This window comes from Canis aureus, chromosome 8, assembly GCF_053574225.1.
Source record: "Canis aureus isolate CA01 chromosome 8, VMU_Caureus_v.1.0, whole genome shotgun sequence".
Taxonomy (NCBI): Eukaryota; Metazoa; Chordata; class Mammalia; order Carnivora; family Canidae; genus Canis; species Canis aureus.
The window spans coordinates 73,356,428-73,365,705 of record NC_135618.1 but is presented as its reverse complement, the minus strand read 5'-3'; the positions used below and the strand labels follow the sequence as shown (position 1 = coordinate 73,365,705).

The following is a 9,278-nucleotide window of genomic DNA, read 5'->3' as shown; positions in this document are numbered from 1 at the left end:
AAGCTGTGAAGTAGATTTGCTTACATTATTCCCTTCCCTCGTGCTCTATTCTCCTCTGCCTGGTATTCTGGAAGCCATCCTTCTGGAGCTTGATGGCAACCATTTCCCACATCGTATTTTACGATCAAAGAAGCAAAGACCCCAGAAAAAGGTGACTTTGGGTTACACAATGGACAACAGATGGGCTTAGAACTTGTCTCCTCTCTCCAGAAGAGAAAACAGGAGTTCTTTGTGGCCGTGACTGGCCAGGGTCCAGTACTACCCACCCTACTGAGCCCAGCTCTGTTCAGAGTCACTGCTTCTCTCATCTGGACCCCCAGTCATTGGCGCTCAGTGAGATGACTGAAGGATATCTGATGGATTCACAGTTGCTAATTTTGACATCACCCTTTGGAGGATGACGTGTGTTTTTATAAAGGGCTTCTGTAGAGTGTCCTCATGCAAAGGAATGGATCTCAAATGTTGGCATTTCACCTACTGGGGGCAGATTTAGAAAGGAAAGCTTCAGGGCTCCCTGGGTGGCGCAGCGGTTTAGCACCTGCCTTTGGCCCAGGGCGCCTTCCTGGAGACCCGGGATCGAATCCCACGTCGGGCCCCCGGTGCATGGAGCCTGCTTCTCCCTCTGCCTATGTCTCTGCCTCTCTTTCTCTCTGTGACTATCATAAATAAATTAAAAATTAAAAAAAAATTAGAAAGGAAAGCTTCAGATACGGGAGGATTTGGGGAGGCATGTACATGAATAATATTTATTTTTCTTGTGCAGAAGGAGAGAGCAAGAGAAAGCCTAAAAGTGTATCTATGGTGGGGGAGAGAGAGAAAGAGGGGTATGGGGATGAGGAAAGATGGAGGGAAAGGAGAGAGAAAAGACTGGAAGAGAAGACAAGAAAATAAGAGAAAGGAAGGGGAGGGAAGACTTTGTGGGGGGGGAGGGGAGATAAGGGAGCTGCAGGAGAGATGGGGAAAGGGAGATGGTGGGGAGTAGAGAGAGGAGGAAAGGGAGAGAGGGGAAGGGAGGGACTTTGGCATTCCCCAGGAAGGAGTCTTGTATAGTTCATGCTGAGGTTGGTGTGTTCTGGAGAAAGGGGATGTGTTTAGAAAGGAATATCCACTAAGACATCAGTGACAGGTCTACAAACATATTGGTTGTCAGCTCTGGAAGCTACCCGGGAGTTTCTGAAGCCTTATTAAGAGAGGACCTGAGGTACGTCATTAATTCCCCCCAAGCAAGGTCTTCTGGACTTCCAGCCAATGCTCTTCCCATCGGACTTCGCTGTCTCATTAGTCAGAATAAGGGTGTAGGAAAGGGAGCAAACAAAGCAGACACTACCCGCACTGGTGCCAGTTACCATGCACATCAGGTCTGTCCATCAAGAAGATGAGGAGCCTACACAGCAACCAAAAACGTTTATTTGGGGTCTCAGGGATTGGCAGTCTCAGAGACAGAGTGGACTATAATCGAAATTATGCTCTGAACTCCATGTGGGGAGTATAGACTTATAAAGGCAAAAGCCACAGGGTTGTATAACTTGTTCTGAAAGAATTATGATTGGTTCTGGAAGATATCAACTGATCATCAAATAAACAATTGTCTATTTAGCTAATGGATGCTCCATTATCTCTATTTCAGTCCAAAGTAGGAGGACGTGTTCCAGGAGATGGTGGATTTATAGTTGACCATCGCAACTGACAAAGGTCCGGAGAGTTTCAAAAATTGAAATAGGAGATGTGCTTGGGTCTAGCTTCCTCGATGTCCTCCACCCCCACCCCATTTTAAACAACTTTTTGCGATGCTTAATTCACTTTGGAATCTCCCTTCACAGATCCCACCATCAGAAAACAAAACCAAAGTAATAAAACCCAGAACAGAACCTTCCAAAACCCAAGAGAACCAAAAGTGACAAGGTCATCCTTGAGCGCTTCCTGTACGTTCCCGACTCACAACAAAACAAGTTTATCTCTGACTTTTACAAGTGTGATGTCTAAGGATACGTCATGTTTGTAGATATGATAATCATGTCAGAAAACCATGTTCCATAGCAAACAGACTAATTGTAGAATGAGTAATTTTATGGGGTGTTACTTTAAAAAACTATTATGTTAGATGATAAACCAGAGTGTTTCGCAAATTAACTTCTTGATGTTTGTCTCTGATTCTTCCACTCAAAGTAAGAATCCATCAAACTTCGTTCCATGCCGACATAGAAGAAGATCTACTTCTGGTGATTTTTTTCTGCCCCTGTCCCAAAGATAAAAGATCCAGAAGGTCAAAAAGCCTCAGCGTCTCGAAAGCTCATCTCCTCATTTCTGCCTGTACAGCTAATTTTCATTCAATTCTACTGTTCTTTTGTATCATTTCTCAGATTGAACATCAATTTCCTACTTCCCTTGCTTTCCTTCTGTTCTATGGTCTTCATCCCACCCCTACCCCTGATTTCTCAGTGAATGATAATCTTTATTTTGGTCTCCCTTGTGATGGCTTCAGTCTTTCCTGTGACCCTGTCTCCTGCCATGATAATATTCCTGCAATATGGTTTTTATCCTGTCATCACTTCTACTCACAGGAATTGCTGCCTGGAGGAGGCAGTCCAAACATCAATATGGTTGCCAGGCCTTCGTGAACCGACCTTACCTTGAGTTTGGGAAGGGTTTCTACCTTCCCACAAGCCCAACTTCACAAAGAAATGGGGACTCCCCTGGTCATCCTCTTCAGCCTTCTCCTCTTTGTTTTGTATCCTTTGGCCAACTGTGCTCCTGATTCCTCTTTTTCTTCCCATCATTACAGTTCAACCAGTGCTACTCAAAGTGTGGTGTAGCTTCTGCATCACCTACAAGCTGGTTAGAAGTGAAATGCACGGGTCCCATTCCGGACACACGAAATCAGAGTCACCAGGTCAAGGAACCTATACTTCAACAAGTTTGCCAGGTCATTCTTAAGGCACATGGATATTTGAAATATACTGTTCTAGACCATAATGTCCGCCAATATTCTGTGGCAGTGATTGGATCTGCTGAAGTTAAATTATTCACTAACTGATTACTTTGTGGCAAAGTTGGATCTAGAACCCAGTGCCCCTAAATACTGTCCTTCCTTTGCTAAATCACCTTGACTCTCTCATTGCTCTGTAAACACTGAGTTGGGAGAAGTGGAGAAGATGGTCTGTTTCTAAAGTGAACCCTCAGAAAGAATCACTATCCTACCAGCTACACAGCCCAGTGTAACCTTGACCACTGGACAGTGACCTGGGATCCTGTAGCCCAGCATACTGTTCACCATCCATGGGAGATCGATACCTTACTGCTATCAGAAGGCATACTGTTTACCTTGAGGATCCAAGGGCAGAGACATCTGAATGTGGAACCAGCAGGGACTCTCGTAAATTCAGAAAACTCTCTCTGGGCCTTTGTGTAATGACAGGTATACACATGGTTGTGTCTACACCACATGCTGCTTATATACTCCTTAATTTCTAATCACTTCTAACTTCATGATCCCTGCTATGGATGCACTTTGGATTCTCATTTGGTACCAAGCTCTTGTCCTGAGATGTAACTCAGATTTCTTATTTCTACTTTAACTTATTTTAGTTTCTATGACATGTTCTTAGTGGAAGTGAGTCAAAATTAACCTGCTAGGGTTCCCCACATTGGCCAGTAACTTCCCAGGATTCCATTAGTCCTGAGTCTATTCCTTATCCTCAACTAGCCCTGGTAATGTGGACAAGACAATGCCAGGCCTCAGGGTCACTACTAAGATGCAAGGATATTTCCAGTCGCCAAGGTCAACTGCTGCCATGTTTCCCACTCACTTCCCACACTCCTTTTTTGATGCATTGGGTCCTCCAATCATCGTTGCCAATTTTCTTTTTTGCTGCTTCTGTGTCCACTACCTTCCTGGCCCAGTTTAGAGTCCACACTCCATCCTTACCTTCCCTCCCTTGCACACATCCTTAACGACCCCCACTTCACCCTCCAACCATCCTAATTGCCCCCAACTCAAATTTTAACCTCTCCCCTGAGCCAAGCTGCTGGACATGACTGGAGAAAACCATCCTACAAGATGGATACCTCTCTTTTTTTAATTTATGACTACAATTCTCGAGTGGAACCTCAGGTGTTCCTCCCAGGTGTCCTGCGACATTTTCAGGGTCTATTCTCATACCTCCTCACCTCTCATACCCCCTGCTCCACCGATGGGTCTGACTCCATATTTCACTGAGAAAACAGAAGCAGTGGGAGAACCACTCACTAACCTACTTTGCCACCATGTAATCTACTCACATGGCTACGTTTTACACACTTTCTCTACATCCCCTCTTTAAAGTGGATGAAATGGTATTGCACATAGCCAAGACAAGTGTCGCTACTGGAACAGCCGCCCCTGCCCCCCACAATGATCATGCTCTCATCGTCATCAGCTTCTCCTTCTCTCCAGAGCCATTACTCTCAGCTTATGACAATATCATAGCAGTTCACATCTTTTAAGAACAATGTTCTCCCTGGGCCCTGCATCCTCCTTCAGCTGTCATAGCCAAGTTCCTCACAACAGTGACTCCACCTGCTGCCCCCTCTTACTTGTCTCGTGGTCTCTCTTCAAATCACGACCATGGTCAGGTTTTTGTCTTCATCACCCATAGAAACTGTTCTTGCCAAAGTCGGCAAAAATCTTCATTCTGCTGGATCCACCAGTTACTTCTCTTTGTTATTTGACTCAAGGTTTCAGCAGCACATGGCACAGCTTCGCCTTCTGGCTGGAGCGACCCTCTTCACCAGGGTTCAGGGTCACCACGCTGTCCTAGTTCCCCCCAACCTCAGGGTGGTTCCCTTTACATTTCAGCTCTGCAATCATACCCTCCCCTTGCTGAAACCCAAAGACTTTGGTCTTCTGGAAGCTGTCCTGAGGGTCAGGGGGATATCACTGCAACATTGCCAGTTGGGAGCATGAATTTCTTTTACGAAGTTGTAATTAACATATAAAATTTATCATTTTCATGTCTACAACATAATTATTCAATAGATACATTGCAAAATGATCAGCATGGTAAGTCTAGCTAATATCTATCAGCATACATGGTTATAAATTTTTTTTCTTATAATGGGAACCTGTTCATAAGATCTTTGAAGATTGGCTCTCCTAGCAACTTTCAAATATAAAATACAGTATTATCAGTGATAGCCACCATGCTGTATGCTATACTCCCAGGGCTTATATATTTTATAACTGGAAGTTTGTACCATTTGATGTCCTCCACCCATTTCACCCTCACCCCCACTCCTGCCTCCTCCATCTGTTGCCATTTAGTTTGTATCTTTGAGTCCTTTTTGTTTTTTTTAGATTCCACATGTGAGATTACATAATATTACATAATATGTGTATTTCTTTGTCTGACTTATTTCACTGGGCATAATGCCCTCAAGGTGCATCCATGTTGTCTCAAATGGCAAAACAAGATGGGCAGGATAGTATGGGGGGTAAGAACACAGTCTCCTTTTCTTTTTAAAAGATTTTATTTATTTATTCATGAAAGACATACAGAGAGAGGCAGAGACATAGGCGGAGGGAGAAGCAGGCTCCTTGCAGGGAGCCAATGCAGAACTCGATCCCCAAATCCCAAAGATCATGACCTGAGTCAAAGCAGACACTGAACCACTGAGCCACCCAAGTGCCCCAGAACACAGTCTTTAAAACCAAACTGTCATTGTTCTATCCCTAACCTTGACTTTAGGGTCTTTCTTCATGGCTCTCAGATCTGTGGCTCGTGCCCTTACTTGATGATTATGGTCTCTGCTCAAAGGTCATCTTCTCAGAATCCTGTCCTAGTCACTCCAAGAAGATCAGGACTCTCTTTGCTCCATGCCCCTCTCAGTTTCTTTCATTACCTGCTCTGTTGTCTCCATACCAACATCACTACCTCATGGCATCTAGCTGGTCTGCCCCATCCCTGTACCAGTCCTGGAATATCAGCTCCCCAAGGGCAGGGACATGGGTTTGTTCATGCTGGATCTCTAGTGCCCACGTTGGTGGCAGTCGGCAGAGGGCATGCATATGGTCCCACCTGCATTCATGTTCACAGACACAGAATTGTAAATGCATTCCCTGTGTCTTTCTCCTCCTTCCACATCCCAAGGCCTGGCACAAGCTCAATCAATATTAATTATGATATATATATACTATTAGTATATATTAATTGCATTATATGTAATTATATTATATATGTACACATATACACATATATATTCATTGTATATATTTGTATATATTATTGTATATATTTATGGAAATATATATACATATACACACGTAAGTATTCACATACATGCACATATGCACACATATCCACATACACATGTATGTATTATGTATATATTTATGTTAGTGTATATATACGCATATATATTATATATGTATATATACATTATATAATAATATAATATTATTATAATTTCATTATAATATAATATACATATTATATACATATATACACTATATTGTTATATAATATAATGTATATATAATATGGTATATATAATTGTGTATATACATACATATGCACACATAAATATTCAGATATACACAGTACATATATGAATGAACGGATTTCAGAGAGTCCATTGGTAGTGACTCCACTGCTTTTAGATATGGTGTCAAGAGTCGATGAGCCTCATGTCAACATGGATGTTCTGATCAATAAAAGTGCTTTCACTGAAAAAATAAGGCAAGATAGCTGGCATGAGGACTGCCTCCTCATACACTGAGGGTGCAGGACTGTAGTTTTAAAGATGATCTTTTCTGTCGTGACCCCCCCCACCTCACCCCACACTGGCTTGTCCAGCGTTAGATACATTTGTACATCCTGCCTTAATTTGATTAGCGACAGATGCTATTATCTGAGGAAATCTAAATTGCCTCTTCCTGTGCTAATGAACTACTGTACCAAGTGCGTGGGGATTTGAGAATGAGATAGATTTATTAATGAACGCCTAATTAAAGGGACAGTTGCAGAGTTCTGGGGGCGGAGGTTGGCAGTGCGGGGAGTGTTTCCGTTTCTTATACAGATTGGCACTTTTATGACAAATGGAAATGTTTCACACATCATAGTTTCAAGTTTTCAATGTCACAATTTAGAACCTGAATATAGAGTTAAACCTAATTAAATGTGGTAGAACGTGACATCCCCCTTCTGGTTGGGGGTGGGGTCTGCAGGTCCTCCTGTCACAGCTTTCCCCAGCCTCGCTCACAAGCAGTCCTGCTACTATTGTCTTTCTTTTCTTTAATTTTTTTTTCTAACACTGCCCTGAGAATCCAACTCTGAAACAAATTACTTTTTTTTCCCTGCTAAAGTGGAAACCTGTATTTGAAGCTCCAGGAAGCACTTGGGCCCATCGTGTATACACAGCATGTGTTAATGACCCCCTACCCTGACCCTCTGTCCACAGTGCTCACTACCCATGAAGGAGCCCAGTATAAAGGGATTCCATAATTGAACCTTAATTCTTCCATCACATTCCGTAGTGTGTGACACACAGAAATGAGAATCAATGACTTGGCTTGCTATTCCAAGCCCATCTAATCATCATCATTAGCCAATCTAATCATCATTAAAGGCCATGAAGGGATGCTTGGTTTCACTGGACCAAGAGCTACTCATTGGGCCGCAGACAGGAAGGTGGGGGCTCCTATGCGAGCGAAGGGAAGAGAGAGGAAAGAGGTGCCTGGAAATGAGTTGGTGTGCAGGTTTCACTGCCGCCGGATCTCTTGACGCTGTATCTAGCAGTGCTGGGAGACTCTATACCTGCTACTGACTGACCATCAGCATCCCTGGGGAGCCCACCATGGTGACCATCATAAGTCCCAGATGACGAAGAGAATGAGGGCTGCCTCTTGAGGCACCTGAGAGGGGAAACCAAAGCCTGGAGAGACTTGACCTCTACCAAGGTCACTAGAAGTTACTACAGTGACCCAAAAGGGAGCGTAGCCGAAGGGTCGGTTACGTGGGGGAGTGGGTTTCCAAAGGAGGCTGGGAAAGGCAGATTTCTTCTATGAAGATAATCCATCTATTTTTTAAAAAGTCACTCTCTAAATTATCTTTAGTATCTCAGCTGCCTGCAGTTCAAGGCAAAGGGGTTTTGCATTCTCCTTGCACCTCTAGCCAGGCGAAGGCCACAAAGGCTGGGCAGAGAAGCTTGTCCTTTATTTTTGCTACCCAGAGACACTGCTTAAAATGACTGGCTCACTTGCATACGCCCTAGAGTTCAATGTCTCTAGAAATATTTTCTTATTCTTTGAAGACTCTCACAAGGGTTTCACAGAGAATGTTGTGTCTTGGCTTACAATTCTGGTAGCAGACCAGAGAACAGAAGAGACATGTTTTCCAGCTGTATGCATGAGAATAATCTCATCCATTTATATAATGAATGGTGCTCTATTCTACAAGATTTCCCCAGTCGGTCTGCTATGTCTTCTTTTATAAAATAAATAGAGGTGCCTGGTGAAATCATCAGCTCCTTTGCTGCAGAACCCAATGGAGGTTTAAAATTGGTCTCTCCCAGTAAGAAATCACGACTGCCTTCTCATGCTGCTATAGCAGAGAAGTTACATAGCCTAGAGAGGCCATATTTCTCCTGGGCTTGCAAATAGCATATACAACGTCAGCAGTTTGGGTTTAAAGAAGAGGGGGGAAGATAGGGCTAAACCTGGCCAAAGGTTTCCCGGGAGAGGGACCAACAGTGCACATATGTGTTTTTAGCTCCGGCTTATAGGAAGCAGTGTCCATATTGACATCGCTTCAACTGCAGCTGGTGGGCCCTTGAGACAGAGTCCTTCTTGCTGGGCAGATACTTGGGATGATGTCAAACAACAGGTGGTGTCTGGTTTGGACCAGTAGACATGGCTAGGGGGAAATGTACAAGAAATAGGCTCACACTTCCCGAGAAGGTCTGGTTAAAAATGGGGTGCCAGGCTGGAGGGGAGGTGAGTGGGAGGAATGGGATAACTGGGTGATGGGTGTTAAGGAGGACACTTGATGTAATGAGTACTGGGTGTTATATACAACTGATGAATCACTAAACTCTACCTCTGAAATTAATAATACACTATATGTTAATCAATTTTTAGAAAAGAAGAAGAGGGGCACGTGGGTGGCTCACTCATTGAGCACCTGCCTTTGGCTCAGGTCGTGATCCCAGGATCCTGGGATCAAGAACTGCATTGAGCTCCCCATGAGGAACCTGTTTTTCTCTCTGCCTGTCTCTCTGACACTCTCTCTGTGTGTCTCATGAAT

At 43.7% G+C, this 9,278-nt stretch overlaps 1 long non-coding RNA gene across 2 annotated transcripts in view; it reads right to left on the bottom strand.

Annotated features, from left to right (window-relative positions):
• Positions 1 to 2,076: 2,076 nt before the first annotated feature.
• Positions 2,077 to 9,278, bottom strand: part of LOC144318199 (uncharacterized) — a 59,454-nt gene continuing 52,252 nt past the window's right edge. For both annotated transcript variants that reach the window (XR_013384017.1, XR_013384016.1), the window contains one exon: positions 2,077 to 2,236. This is a non-coding gene — a long non-coding RNA (uncharacterized LOC144318199). The remainder of the gene's footprint in view (positions 2,237 to 9,278) is intronic.